General features: G+C 38.7%; 2 long non-coding RNA genes across 3 annotated transcripts; one reads left to right on the plus strand and one right to left on the minus strand.

Moving 5' to 3' along the window:
• Positions 1-4,319: 4,319 nt before the first annotated feature.
• LOC106036538 (uncharacterized) lies at positions 4,320-7,398 on the minus strand. Its single transcript, XR_001207379.3, has 3 exons — positions 7,312-7,398; positions 5,605-5,700; positions 4,320-4,440 (listed from the first exon to the last, which is right to left on the minus strand). It is a non-coding gene; the product is annotated as an uncharacterized lncRNA (long non-coding RNA).
• On the plus strand, positions 6,721-9,796 carry LOC106036537 (uncharacterized). 2 transcript variants are annotated; one of them, XR_010829537.1, is made up of 3 exons: positions 6,721-7,546; positions 7,633-7,683; positions 9,604-9,796. It is a non-coding gene; the product is annotated as an uncharacterized lncRNA (long non-coding RNA). The 2 variants fall into 2 exon arrangements; XR_001207378.3 differs by lacking the exon at positions 9,604-9,796 and adding an exon at positions 8,098-8,287.
• Positions 9,797-14,020: the final 4,224 nt, after the last annotated feature.

The following is a 14,020-nucleotide window of genomic DNA, read 5'->3' on the forward strand; positions in this document are numbered from 1 at the left end:
GCTGACTGCAAGAAAATTAGGATTTCACCAATAACTCTGCTTCAGAAACTCTGATCCTTCCAGCATAATAACCTGTAAAATTTGGTCTGACAGGAGGCAAAACTCTTAATGGCATTAAGCTTATTAGGCTCATTCAAAAGCAAAAGTAATACTGTGATTAGTGTATATTGTATGCATTAAGACCATAATGAAGAATACAATCTGTTGCCAGAAGCAGCTGGTAACTTGTCTCATGCTGTAGAGTCATTCCAAATTATTCACTGAATGGCAGAACACTTTAAAATATGCTGCTATCATTTTGGATGAGAAACTACACAGAAATAAAGATTCTGATAGTAAAGATAATAAGATAACAGCTAAACAGTATATAGATACTGAATGCACATATAGATTCCCTTATCTTCCACTGCATTTTTCCCTCCTATATACCATGCACCCTTCATTTATACTATCTAGTAAGAAACTATTAAAACCATGCTCAGGCAGCCAAAGAAAATGCTCACAAATTATTTTAAATAAATAAGCATTCAGCAGAACTCAACTTTAATGGTGCAAGAAGCATTTTTTTCAAAGCTAAAGAGCAACATGAGGATTGTATATCTTTGATACAAAATATGCCATACAGTTTGTTGGTGTTCCATTTCATAAAAATGTTGAATAAGTTGTACTTTTTGAGAAACCAAAATATTGCAAAATAGTTTACTTGTTAATTAGGTTAAGGCAAATACAAATATGTCATCTTTATGCATTCTGTGGGTACATGCTATTTCTGCTATAAATAAAACAGGCCCAAATCCTGAAAAGACACATGCACATCTCAACTAAACCTACAAAAATTTTAAGGGGCTGTTACCATAAGCTTCATCTGCAATTCATCTACAGCTTGCCATTTTGTTCTTCCTCTGTAAGATACTTATAGAGCCATAGAATCACAGAATGGTTTGGGTTGGAAGGGATCTTAAAGATCACCCAGTTGCAACCCCCCTACCATGGGCCAGGACACCTTCCACTAGACCAGGTTGCCCAAAGCCCCAGCCAGCCTGGCCTTGAGCACCTCCAGGGATGGGGCATCCACAGCTTCTCTGGGCAACCTGTTCCAGTGCCTCACCACCCTATCATGAATAACTTCCTCCTTATATCTAATCTAAAACAGCCCTCTTTTAGTTTAAAACCTTCACCTATTGTCCTGTCTCTCTACTCCCTTCTAAAGAGTCCCTCCCCATCTTTCTTGTAGGCCTCTTTTAAATATTGGAAGACTGCTGTAAGGTCTCCCTGGAGCTGTCTCTAGGCTCAATAACCCCAACTTTCTCAGCCTTTCTTAACAGAAGAGGTTCTCCACCTCTTCTGTGTTTCTCCTCCAGGATGTTGCTTGAGTGGTACATTGCAATATTACAGTCAGCTGAAAGCCGATCAGAAAGCTGCACATGGGTTAGAAGATGATTTAAAGAAATCTGGAGTCTTTGGTTGGGTATTCCTTACTGAAACGTGAAATTTGCTCTTACCTTCTTTTATCATGTTACCGTAACTCAAGGATGTGGATGAGAGGAGTCTGGTGTTAAGCAGCTCATTCTCTGATACGTAAATTAATACTGTTCCAAGTGAGCTTAGATTGCCTGATAAAGACCACTTTGAATCTGATTTAAAATGAGTATGAAGGGTTCTCTAGAGGTCTCACTAAGCAGCACAAGTAAAAATTAGATTTTCCATTAGAACGCATGGCTCTCACATTGCACATTGAATGGATCCACGAACAGTTTATTGGAAGTGGGGGCAGGCAGACTTTTAAATTTTTCATGCTTATAAGTAAGTAACAAAGGGCATATTTAGCATGTATTTCAGATGGGCTAACATTTTTTGTTATAAATTTTGTTTTCTGCTAATTACAACGTTGTGAATCTTAAGCGGTTTGGGCTTGAGTTCTCTCATCTATGCGCTTGCTTCAATCGACTGTTATCTTTTTCAATTTTTAACTAATGCAATAGAGCCTTTTCTGTGACACATACCAAAATACAATCTCACCCATGCTGAAAATAATAAGATGGAAAAAGAAGAAGAAGAAAAAAAAGAAAACCCCCTTTTAAAATATTTCTTTTAAAAGCTTTAGTACTTCTGCAGATGAAGAAGTTAACTACGTATGTAACAGGGAGTCTTTTTTGGCTCTCAAGGCTTCCCAATTACATTCAACTAACACTGCTTTGGAAATGAGAAATCAAAAGTTCACATACACTTAAAAAGCTACAAAACTCTCTAAAGATGTGGCATTCACAGTATAGTCCATCCCTTCACCGTTTTACTTATCAAGCAAACAGCATGCACTCTGTGAGCCACAGAGCCGGTCTGAATATATCTCACTTCAGTGCTGGGCTGCAGGGACTTTTCCTGCTGATCCTCCTCCCATCTGACAAAAGAGAAAGTCTCTCTTTGAGTTTCCCGGTGCTTCCTCTGATGGCAAAGAGCATGGGGCAACAGAGGGAGAGGCAGACTCCTCCTCTGCTAGTCCTTCTTATAATGGGAGTCCTAGAAACGGAGAGAGGCGCAGAACATGTGTGTACATGTAGTGACAGAAGGGTCTTTGCATTTTTCTGCAACCATATGGCAATGCCACTAGCAAAACATATTTTTGTTTTGTTTTGGTTTTGTTTGGTTGCTTTTTTTTTTTTTTTCTTTTGAAAGGCAAGTTCATATGCAAACATCCCTTTTAACAAAGAGACAGAGGACTGTGCTGTGGCTCCTCAGGCCCCAGCCAGCTGATGACTCATGCTTTAAGGAGGGCTAAATTCTTTTTAAGCATTTCCCACTAAATTCTAAGGCAAGAAGTCTAATTACTCTTTATGCTTTAGCGCACTTAGAAGAACAGCATGATTTGGAAATGGCTCTTTTCATAGAATGGCTTTGTAGAGCACATTTGAAAGTGACTGCTTCCCTAAATGCAAATGTATGAATTCCTCTAATTATATAACTGGGGGAAAAGAGGCTTTTTTTAGACTGCTAATATCTGAAGAAACTATGAAAGGACAGGACAGCTTCTCCCACCATTCCTTTTTAGTGTGTTTTCTATTCTAGTTCTAAATAGTAATAACCAGTGAGACTTCCAGCACTTTCTTTTTGCTATTTACTAATTATATGTCACTCTTAAAAACATTTATTTATTTATTTATTTATTTATTTTAATTTTAAGTTTCAGCTTGTCAATCCCAATTACACAACACTGTCACACTGAGGTCAGGGAGCTCCTAATCACCATCACATGGAGTTCAGAGAAGTAGAAGGAACGTGTCTGGGATTTCCTATTACAAGTCTTAACTTGTCTTTATCCTGGCAGGTAAGTAACATTCCTGTAGTAAGTACAACATCTGATTGCATGAAAAAGCAGTCATAGAAAGTGTATTTTTAGTATTTTTTAATGCAATTTCACAGCAGGAAAGTGGAAAAACAAGCATCCAAGCTGCATCTGAGCTCCTTTATAATGTGATTTAGAGGCTAAAACAGCTTCTCACCCTCACTGCTTAGAGGTGGGAGCATCCTCAGGATTGAATTCACACACATCTCTGCTAGGTTTTCCAGGGGTGGGGGCAGGTTCCACTAAAACATCGATTTAGCATTTTCAAGGGGAAAGATTTAGCTGCATTCAGTCAGCCCCCACCTGTCTCACTGACCGTTCTGTTGACAGTATCAGGCAGAAAAAAATGGTCTGTCAGTCTTTGCTAGCTGCAGGAGCAGATAACTCAGACTCAATGAATACCCTGTACGTGCATGTCAGAAGGAGATGTATCTGTTCTTTCCATGATTTGTACTAGAGAGGAAGCCCTGGTCTCTTGGCCAGTTCCCAAGATGGCTGCAGTGGGAAGATCAGGTACAAGAGGGGCCTGAACAGCCCCTAAAGAAGCTCTCAGTCCTGTTCCTACTTCCTCATCTTCCAGCTGCTTCTCTTCCTACTGTCACATTCTCAACAGAACTATAAGCACTCATCAAGATTTTCTCAGCTGGAAACCAAGTCTCTACAGGTCCCCCTGTTAACCTTCTCTTTATTCTGCTACTTCATTATTTTGTAAGCAATAGGACACAAGGCAGGATAGTGAGAGGTTTGCTCTGCATCTCACCAGAGCTGTGCTTCCACGGTAGATGGGATAGGATTTGTTGTGAGGATTTCTCATCATATAAGAGGTCACCTGGTAAAGCAATTGGCTTGGATAGAAGAAAGTCATGTCTACACCACTGTGTATAGACTCAGATATTTTTATTTTTTTTTCAGGACCACCCTGAGCTGACAGCGTAGCAGCACTGGGAGCACTGGAGAATACTGGTGAGTCCCAAAGGAGCTGTGGCAGGGGCAGTGCCGAGGCAGACGCAACTCCAGCCCCCCAGACCAGCACTGGTGTCATGGTTAGGTTCAGAGCAGAGTGGAAGCTCATCCAGAGACTGCTGTGACTCCACCAACTTCTACTTAGAAAAAAATATATATATAAAAAAAAAAAAAGACCTAGTGGCTTGGTAGGAAACATTTTTGTTCTACATCAGCACCCTTCAACTGTTAAATTCTAATCTCAACACACAACTCAGTAGATGTGCCCATACTTACCAAGAAAGGTGTATTTGTAACATGGATAGGTATACCCTGCCTTTTTGCATGCAGTAGGTTGAGAGATTATTGCTCTGACTCTGTATCCTGACTTTAGCTTACTTTTTCCTCTCCCTGCCAGTTAACTGAACACAATATGCTATATTGCATATGTTTCAATTCACAGTCCACTTTCAACTTGAACTGCTCATGCAGGTGGGTTTTTATTAGGGCATTAGAGGTACAGCCTGTCGTGTTCATTGCTCTCATTTTTTGCATTAGGTATGTGAGAATTAGTTTGGATGTGCCTACCCATATTTTTATTTGCTCCATATTGATCTCAGGGGAAAAGCACTGAACACTGTGGAAACAGAAGAACTCCATAGATTTATTCCGTTTTTATGTATAGCAAATTTTTGAAGCACCAGTGAAATATTTAAAAGAAATGTTTCAAACCTTGCCATTTCCATTTTTTTTTTCCTTTTCATACTTCTTTTTTTAATGAGTTAGCTGTTCACTAGAGGAAAAACATCCATGGCAGCACTCCACACATTTTATAGTATAGCATAGCTCATTAAGATATGTAAAATAATTTTGCATTTATGTATGGTCTTTACCTAATGACTAAAATGTTTGGTATTGGTTCATTGCAACCCTTAAAACAAGACTTTGATTCTTTATTGCTATTCTGTCAATTACAACCATATGAACATGGTGAGTACAGATGTGAATTCTGAAGGACTCGCCTCTAAGAGAAGAAACATCCCCCTTTGGTGGCAGAGTGCTAGAACAGATAAGGCACTTAGAAACAGACCATTTCACTCTGATGAACTCTGATTTCAATGATGATAGGAGCGTTAGCAGGTTGTAGCTGAACAGAGGGCATGCTTAGCATTGTAGGTGGAGGTTTGAAACCAGGTTTACAGAATTGCATGTGTTTTCAGATGAACAAGTAGAATGTTTTTTGCTAGAATAATCATTTGGGCAGTAATTAAAATACTAATACTCTTTTGTGAACTCACATTGTTTTACCCACTTGGACTTACCTTGGTGTTCCAGATATCTATTTTAAAATTGTGCACAGATTTCCATGTAGCTGTAACAACATGTTCCTTAGGCTGATGACAATTTAGGGAAAAGCACTATTAGGACAGTAAAGGCATTGTGTTAAAGGCTTTGTTCTCAAAATGATTTCTCTATTAAGAGAAGATTTAAATTAACATTTATAAATACAAAATAGGAGCAATTCAGTTCACAAATAACTTCACAAGCAGCTGAACTCCAAATATAGTCAGAAATGCTGAATATTTCAGAAATAATTACATGCCTATTTGAGAAAAAACACTAGATAATATAACTGTGATGAACTCTCCTTTTCTGAGGAATGGAAGAGAAACTCCCAACACATTTCCACAAGTGAACAGATTTCTTACTAACATTGGGATAGTTTCTGTCCTATATATTCTTCAGAACCATCTACAATATTGTGTGGATTTGACACATAATCAACCCTTCTTGTTATAGGATCTTTGAGTCTCTAGGTGGGGTCAAACAGCTACAACTGCATTCTTGGAGCAATCAATGCTATCAGACAGCAGGTGCTCCATGCAGGTCTACACAGATAGAAGATACCACAGGGTACAGGTATACCATAGCCTTTCAGTTCTCCTTGTGGTAACTTCCTATTCTTTTCTTATTCATTTAAATGAGTGAAGATACTACTGGGGAACGGGGAGGTGGTAAAAAAAAAAATATCTTAGTAAATAGACCGCCTTTGAGGAAAAAGATACAAAATCAGTTTAGTCAAAACTAAAACACTGAAAATCTAAACTAGTGTAAATCTACTGAAAGTCTTCACTGCCAAATACTGGAACTTGGCGTCTTGAGGTCTTAAAAACATTGTTCACACCAGGATGGTCTTAATACAGACAGTAAAAGAAATAAGATCTACCACTGACTGGTTCAGACACTAAGCTTGTTTTTCTTGCAGGGAAATTAAGGTGTACTGACCCACAGTTTCTTTCCCTCAGAAAAATAGGTTGCTCACTGGCCTATCTTAAACAACTCAAATTAATGCAGGCAGTAGATCCCAGCATGGCTCTAAAAACAAAGCCTTCAAAGTTCTGAATCATGAACCATATTAGCTAAAAAAGTGAGGCTGTCACAGCTCCATCTCCCCAGGTGCAGTAGTAGCAGGGCTGAGCATTTATTCCCTGGAGGTATACATTCATATACATACACATACATATACATATACGGCCCCAGACCTGCCTCCACTTATGGATCTTCCTGATCCTGACTGTGACCTACAAACTGAGGTCCTGTCTTGACTTTGGGCCTACCATATCAACATGAGCTTGCCTGATGATCTGGAGTTGTTGGAGTTGTTGGTTGGACGTGGCTTGTTAGCTTGTCTCTGCAGGAGATGATTACTGGACTGTCTTTGGGACTTACTTTCACCATCTTGCTTGCCTGCCTCTGATGGAGGGGCATGCCCTGGCTCATTAGGTCCCTGACATGTTACCACAGTCAGCTCCCCAACCCCTGGGGAGCAACCAGCCATCACTGCTCCTCGACACTCTGGGTCATCTTACAGACTGAGGAGAGCTACTGCCTACAGGGGAATGGGTTTCATATGGGATGCTTGTTATGGGATATTTAAGGGAGAAGGTAAAGATGGGGAAAGGGGAGAAACAAGGTGTTTTGGGGAGAAACAAGTATGGGAAAATAGAAAGAAAGGGGATAAAATGTACCAGTCACATGTGATCAGGTTGCTGTTCAGTAAACTTGCCTGAGTGATAACTGAGCGTGATGACTGCAGTCTGTTCTGTCTTATTACAGCGTGTGTGCGTGTGTGTGTTTGTCACCATAGCAGCCTCCAATCTATAGGGTTGGGCCAGGACTGCCCCAGGACTCAAGGCATGCTGGATTTAGTAGCCTTCTGAAAGCAAGGATGGCATGCCCAGAAAGCCCTGTTTTGATGGCTAGGTAACCGGCTCAGGAAATCTATTTCATTGCAGTTTTTGTGGAAACCTAGACTGTCCTTGGTGACTTGTATCCTTTTGTCTCCCCAGATCTAATACAAATAAATCAATCAATAAATAAGTGGCAGGCAAAAGAAAGTGGTGAGTAGGTACATTTTTCCATTTATTACTAGTAGAATTGATGGGACCAAAGATTCTGGGAAGTGTTGCGTATTTGCAAAGAAATTGTGCAAAGGCTTTGGGTTTTACAGTTTCAAGAGACAGAAGAGACAGTATTAATAGTGGAAAATCATCCATACAGACACTGCTTTTGACGTATTTTATTGAAGACAGAGGAAGCTATTAAGGGAAATAATTACATAAAAACTGCAGACAGATAATTGATATTGTTTGTGAGCTTGAAATTCTTGCTCTCTTTATCTGCATACCTGAAGCCAAAATCCTGATCTAAAGCACATTTCTGTTTCAATGAAAATGTCTTTGACCTATGTTGAGTCATTTTAAAAACAGAGAACTTCTGCACACACTGAATATTTTGTTTTTTTTTTTTCACAGAGAGACCTAAGGGACACGTGAGCAATTTTTGTGCTGTAGCTACTACTGCAGTTTAAGACATTCAAATTAATAAAGTTTTGTATGGAATAGCCCCTGCTTGCTTTGATTTACCACTGGTATTTTATAGCAAGAAATACTTCCACTTCATCCAGGATGGACCTTAATCAGCCTTGTTTCTGCCATTCCAAAGTCTCAGCCAACATTACCTTACTTCATAGCAACATAAACCCCTACATAGAAGACTACCACACGTCATATAAACAAACACACCCTACAATCCTTAACCCAGCAAAAATTACTACTGAAGATGATTGAGCTATCTCAGGATGTAATGTTCTCTATTGACTCACATTCTTTAGTTTCAAAAAGCTTAATTTCCTGACATCATGACATTCAAGCACACCACAATTTTCTTTCATTCTGGATAAATAAGCTATAGAAAAGGAGGAGATTTAGTGGAAAGGGAAATATTTTGCATGTTATTTTAGTCATTCAGATTTCTACCATTAAAACTTGGTTTTAGTTTTTATTTTACTAGTATTTGAACAGATCACAAAGAATAAGCAACAATTGCATTTGATTGTGAAAATAAATATGTGCATTTGTCAACACAGTTTTGTTTTTCATCAGGACAAGGATGTCGTTTTAGAAAGCACACAGGCATCTGTTGCAATAAAATTTCTATCTGTCTTCCCAAAGGAAGATATGTGCACACTTGAAGAGAAACGGGTTTAGAGCATGATATAACCAAGTAAAGGGGAAATAACTCAATGAAATTTACTAAATGTTAATAATAACTCTTTCCCCATCTCTTCCCCAGTGTTAAAAGACTATACTGCTGACAAAAACTGTGGATTTGCTGAAGCAAATGAAAGTTTGGGAGAGAGATGTGGGAAAAGAAAATTAACAGGGAGAAGAATCTTGGGGAAAAAAAGTTATCTTCCATATGTTTTTCCATGCAAAGAACTTCTATAAACTCTTAAAATATGTAAGGTATCATCACTTTGAGTCTTTTGGTGGCAATGTATGAGTCTGGAAAGATGCAGAGAAAGAGGTCTTCTGTGTGGTACTTATGCCCACCCATCAACATAATTATGGAGAAAATAATTACAGCAGTAACAACTGTACGGCAGGAAGAATGGCTTTATACCTGCCAGTTTCCTTCATGAAGAATTTCACATTGTATAGAATGAAAAAGTCCTGTTAGCATCACATTTACACACTGAAAGATCCCTGTGATGGTGCAGGCACCACCAGCACATCTGGCTTGTTGCTCAGACTCTGTGCATTTGTGTCCAGACATTTGAGATACACTTTTGAATGCCCTTCCTTTTGAACAGGAAGGTGAAAAGTTCTCCTTGTAACTTTCTCCCATGTGTACATCCTCCACATGCACCACTCCCTCCTTTTTTGAGTTTTGTTTGACGTCCCCATCCTTGAGCATAGTTCAAGATTTCCTTGTTATATTGCCACATCTATACACAGGGATGTTCTCTTTATTGTCAGGTGGATGCCATCTTCTACTAGTAGACCTTCATCTTCATCAAATGATGCACCATGATCAAAGAAACCGAAGCTTGAAGACATCAGACAGTCAACCCTGCAGTACAGTCCGTGGGGCAGCTACAAAAGAAACACTTTTGCAGAAAGGATCTGGTGGTCCTGGTGGATAAGTTGAACACAAGCTAGCAGCACACCCTTTCAGCAAAGAAGGCCAACCACATCCTGGATTGTATCAGCAAAAATGTAACCAGCAGGCCCAAGTAAGTGGTTCTTCCCTTCTGCTCAGCATTTGTGAGACGACATCTGAAGTGTTTTCTCCTGTTTTAGGCTCCACATTACAAGAAATGTATGGACATAGTGGCTAAAAATAACTGAGGGCCATGAACATGGTGAAGCAGCTGGAGAACGTGACATACAAATAGTTGAGATAACTTGGCCTGTTCAGGCTTAAAAAGAGAAAGTTAAAGAGAGACCTTATTGTTGTCCAAAACTACTTGATCACAGGATAAAAAGAAGACAGATGTAGAATCTTAAAGGTGTACACTAATAAGATGAGAGGCAACAAACACAAGCTGGAGGATGATAAATTCAAGTTAGACGAGTTTTTTTTATTTTTATTTTATTTTTTAACCCCAAATGCTTACTAGGGTATGGAGTCAAGGACCTGAATTTGTTTACCTCAGCCCCGGATAACCATGTGTATTACCTACATGCAGCCTAGCAGAGATACACAGACCATTGCACTTTACCTGGCACAGAGACAAATAGGTTGCTGCTGCTGTATGTACTGACAGAGAAGGAACAACCATCTCCCTTTTACGTAATAATTAAATCCTGACACCAGGATTTAGGCCTGTCTCACCCAGCCTCACAGTGACTTTCTAATCGCTTGGCTACAGAGTTTTCTGAGATCATCACAGGAAGATATATTTTTCTAAGTGCCTTCTTACTGCCTCTGTTAATAAATCATTCTCTGTTCCCAAAATCTACATGACCCAGCTCTTGTTCTTTTTGAAAAACGAATGTACTTAATCGTTTCCACAACTTCCTGTACAATCTTCTATTCATTTTTTATTAGTTTCCTTTTTTCATTTTCTATCTGCTTTAGCAGTGCTTTGTAATGCTATTACTTACAACTTTCTCCTTTGCAGTCATTTTAATTCATATTTTGAACTTAAAATGATTCAATTTATGAGAGTATGAGTGAAAGTTTTCCAGCCTCCTCCTCTGACTAACAGCAAAACTGTAGCTATAACACGATTCACAATTTGGATGCAATTTAGAGGACATATTGCTTGTGATATTTCATTTCAGCAAGCAATATTTTACACAGAACTGAAATAAATTATTAGTATTTGTAACGAAGTTAATTCATAATAAAATGAATTTGAATAAAAATACCCAAATTGTCACTAAATCTCTTCTGCTACTGTGACTGCATTACAAAAATACATGTTAACTGAATGCTCATGAAAGACCATGAAATGATAAACTCTCAGTCTGTCCCCTTGTATTCCTTCCCCAGGTGGATAAAGTGCATTGCCAGGAATCAATGCACCTTTTCACTGTTCCACTGCAGAGTTAGACAAGCCATTGAAATGAAGAAAGAAATGTAGCATTCTGTTTACATACATATTGAGGCTCCTGCCCTTATACTAAACTGTGAAGAATGATCACTAAAAAGCAGATACAGAACTGTAGCAATGTCCTCTCATTCTTAATCTTAACTGAGTTTAATATTGCAGCTGGGAGGTGAAAAAAACAGAATCTCATTTTTCATTTGAAGAATCAGATTTTTCAGTCAAAGGTTGTTTTCATCATTCTGTGGTGACTGAGATTGTGTCAGTCAGAAAATGGAAGAAAAGGGAAGGGAACACTTTGCTTAGCTGAAAAGCTCTTTCTGAATGTAACACTCCAAAATGCACCTAGTTTTAGAGATGTTTTTGCCTTGCTGATTGCAAAATTTTTAATTCTAATCACAAATGGTCTGACAAAATAAACGTGGCCTGAATGTATGTTAATGATGTAAATTAAAAGCACAGATATTTGGGAAATGAATAGACTTTTAAAAGATCACAATCCAAAGGAATAACAATCTATATTAAAAATTAGCATCAAATTGATAATAAAACTAAGTAATCAAAACACAGAATTCAGACTTTTGATTGGGTCCATTCCTTTATGTTGTCATGCTTTAAAACACTTGCTGAGCCAAAAACAGGATTTAAATGTTTCAGTATCCAAGTTGTTAGGATGCTAACTTGGGAGAAAGAATGGAAAAACAGAAGCACGATTTTAAATTATCAGATAACACATCAACAGAAGAAAAAACCAGAACATTTCAGTTCGGTAGAGTATACATTCAATTGCAATGTCAATTACGAAGCCTTCAGATTGACAGTGGTGGAATCTGAAAACAAACAAAGCATTGGATTTCGAGTCATAAGTTTAATTTCTCCCGTGTGCACATCCACCACGTTCTCTGTTGTGGTCTGTAATTTGGGAATGCCTCATTTTTTTCTTCCCCTAAAATCAACACCTAACATTTCTGTGAATCAATAGAGCTATCACAATGCTGCATGCGAACTCTACTGACCCTGTGAGTACATTGACAATTCATTCCCCCAAAAAAACTCATCCCAAACAAGGGGAGAGAAGAAAAGCCCATCTTACTATACCTGCTACTTTGTAAATCAGCTTCAAGGGGAGAAGCTGATGTCTTCCTGGCATATATGATATGAACTCTAATGTAAGATATCTGACAGGAAAAGATTATGGAGGACATACAGGAGAGAATTCATCAGTCCTAGAGCTGGAGAATCCTGATCATCAATAAGTACACCTCATACACAGTTAATAAATTTCTCTGCACATGAGCTAAACTGATTGTCTGATTAATGCACATAGTGGCGGTGTGTTGGTAGACTTGCCTATGCTACAGCTTCTGTTAGAAGACTTTTACTGTTCTCCAGGGAAGACCTGAAACTATCACCTGTTTGAAGCAGCTAAAAGGCAAATTCCCTCTCTGAACAGAAGCCAAGTGGCAAAGTGGCTTGCAAACCAAGAAGCTTAAAACTTACATAAGCCATCAAGAAAGCACTGCGAAAGGAACAAGGTGATTGTGGTGGAGGTGGATGCACAAAGACAGCCACACATGGTGAATGTGCAACAGTTTTCCAAACACAATGGTGGTGTTAAATAATCTTCATGGTGGTAGGTGAAGCATGCCTGCTGCTGGCCTAAAGCAGAAAATGGGTTCTGAAATAGGCAGAACTTCATAAGCCCTTTTTAATGCAGGCACACAACCTCAGAAATTACTGACCAGGGAAAAGATTTTTTTAAACCATCCTTTAAGAAAGCTTTTATAGCTTTATAACAATCACCACTTTGCTACTAATAATGAAGTAAAAGCCTCCATTGTAGAACACTTTAACAGGACACTCAAAAACAAGATGTGAAGATGTTTTAGAGCACGCAATCCTTTTTGCTACACTGATATATTATCACAGTTTATAAAGAGTTATAACCACAGCTTCCGCAGAACTATCACAGTCACAGAGCCTGTTGAAGTGAAACCTTTAAAATGGAGGGGGGGGGGGAGTTAATTTAAAATTTACAATTAAAATTTAAAATTAAATTTAAATTATAGAATCTGCACCTTTCCTAAAAAGAATGGAGACAATGTAAGTGTGTCTGCAAGAAAAGAGAGATTTGATAACAGTTATAAAGCATTCGTGGATGAAATTTTCAAAGTAGCTAAAATTGTGAAAAGGGAGAGATACCCATGTGCTGCTTAATAGATCACAGTCACAAAGGAATCAAAGGGCCATTGTACCTATAGAACCTCTAAAAGTGAATTTGGATAAGGGCAGAGTCTACAAAAGTGAGAAAATCATTACTACAAAAGGGACAGGAAGGAAAAAGCAGGTGCTGGTGATATGCTGTGACACACCCCCAGGCATTCAACAGCTACATAGGGGCTTTCCGATACCAGAACATCTAATGATCAGGCTGGAATGATGGAAAAAAGAAAGATGGTGGACAGTGGTTTCTACCTATCAATATTCAGCAACATCAATGCCAGAATTTTCACGCAGAACACAATCCTAGATCTCACTGTACAGCTGCAGAGGCCCAAAGAGTTCATTCAAGTGGTAGGTGGAGCTAAAGGACATACAGTACTTATACAGCTGGAATAACACCAGTGAAATAATGAAATAGCTCTCCTAGGGAGTAAACATGGTAGTGTACTTCATGAAAGACAGTTGATTTTGGTGGCATGTGCACACCATCTTATGAACCCTGATGAGAAAGCTTCAGCCTTTGACCTTCCAGACACAGGCCTGATCTACAATCCTGTGATAAGGCAAACAGGCTTAAAACAGATGAAAATTCTTACACGGTTTATGAAGCTGAGACT

Source organism: Anser cygnoides, chromosome 2, assembly GCF_040182565.1.
Source record: "Anser cygnoides isolate HZ-2024a breed goose chromosome 2, Taihu_goose_T2T_genome, whole genome shotgun sequence".
NCBI lineage: Eukaryota > Metazoa > Chordata > Aves > Anseriformes > Anatidae > Anser > Anser cygnoides.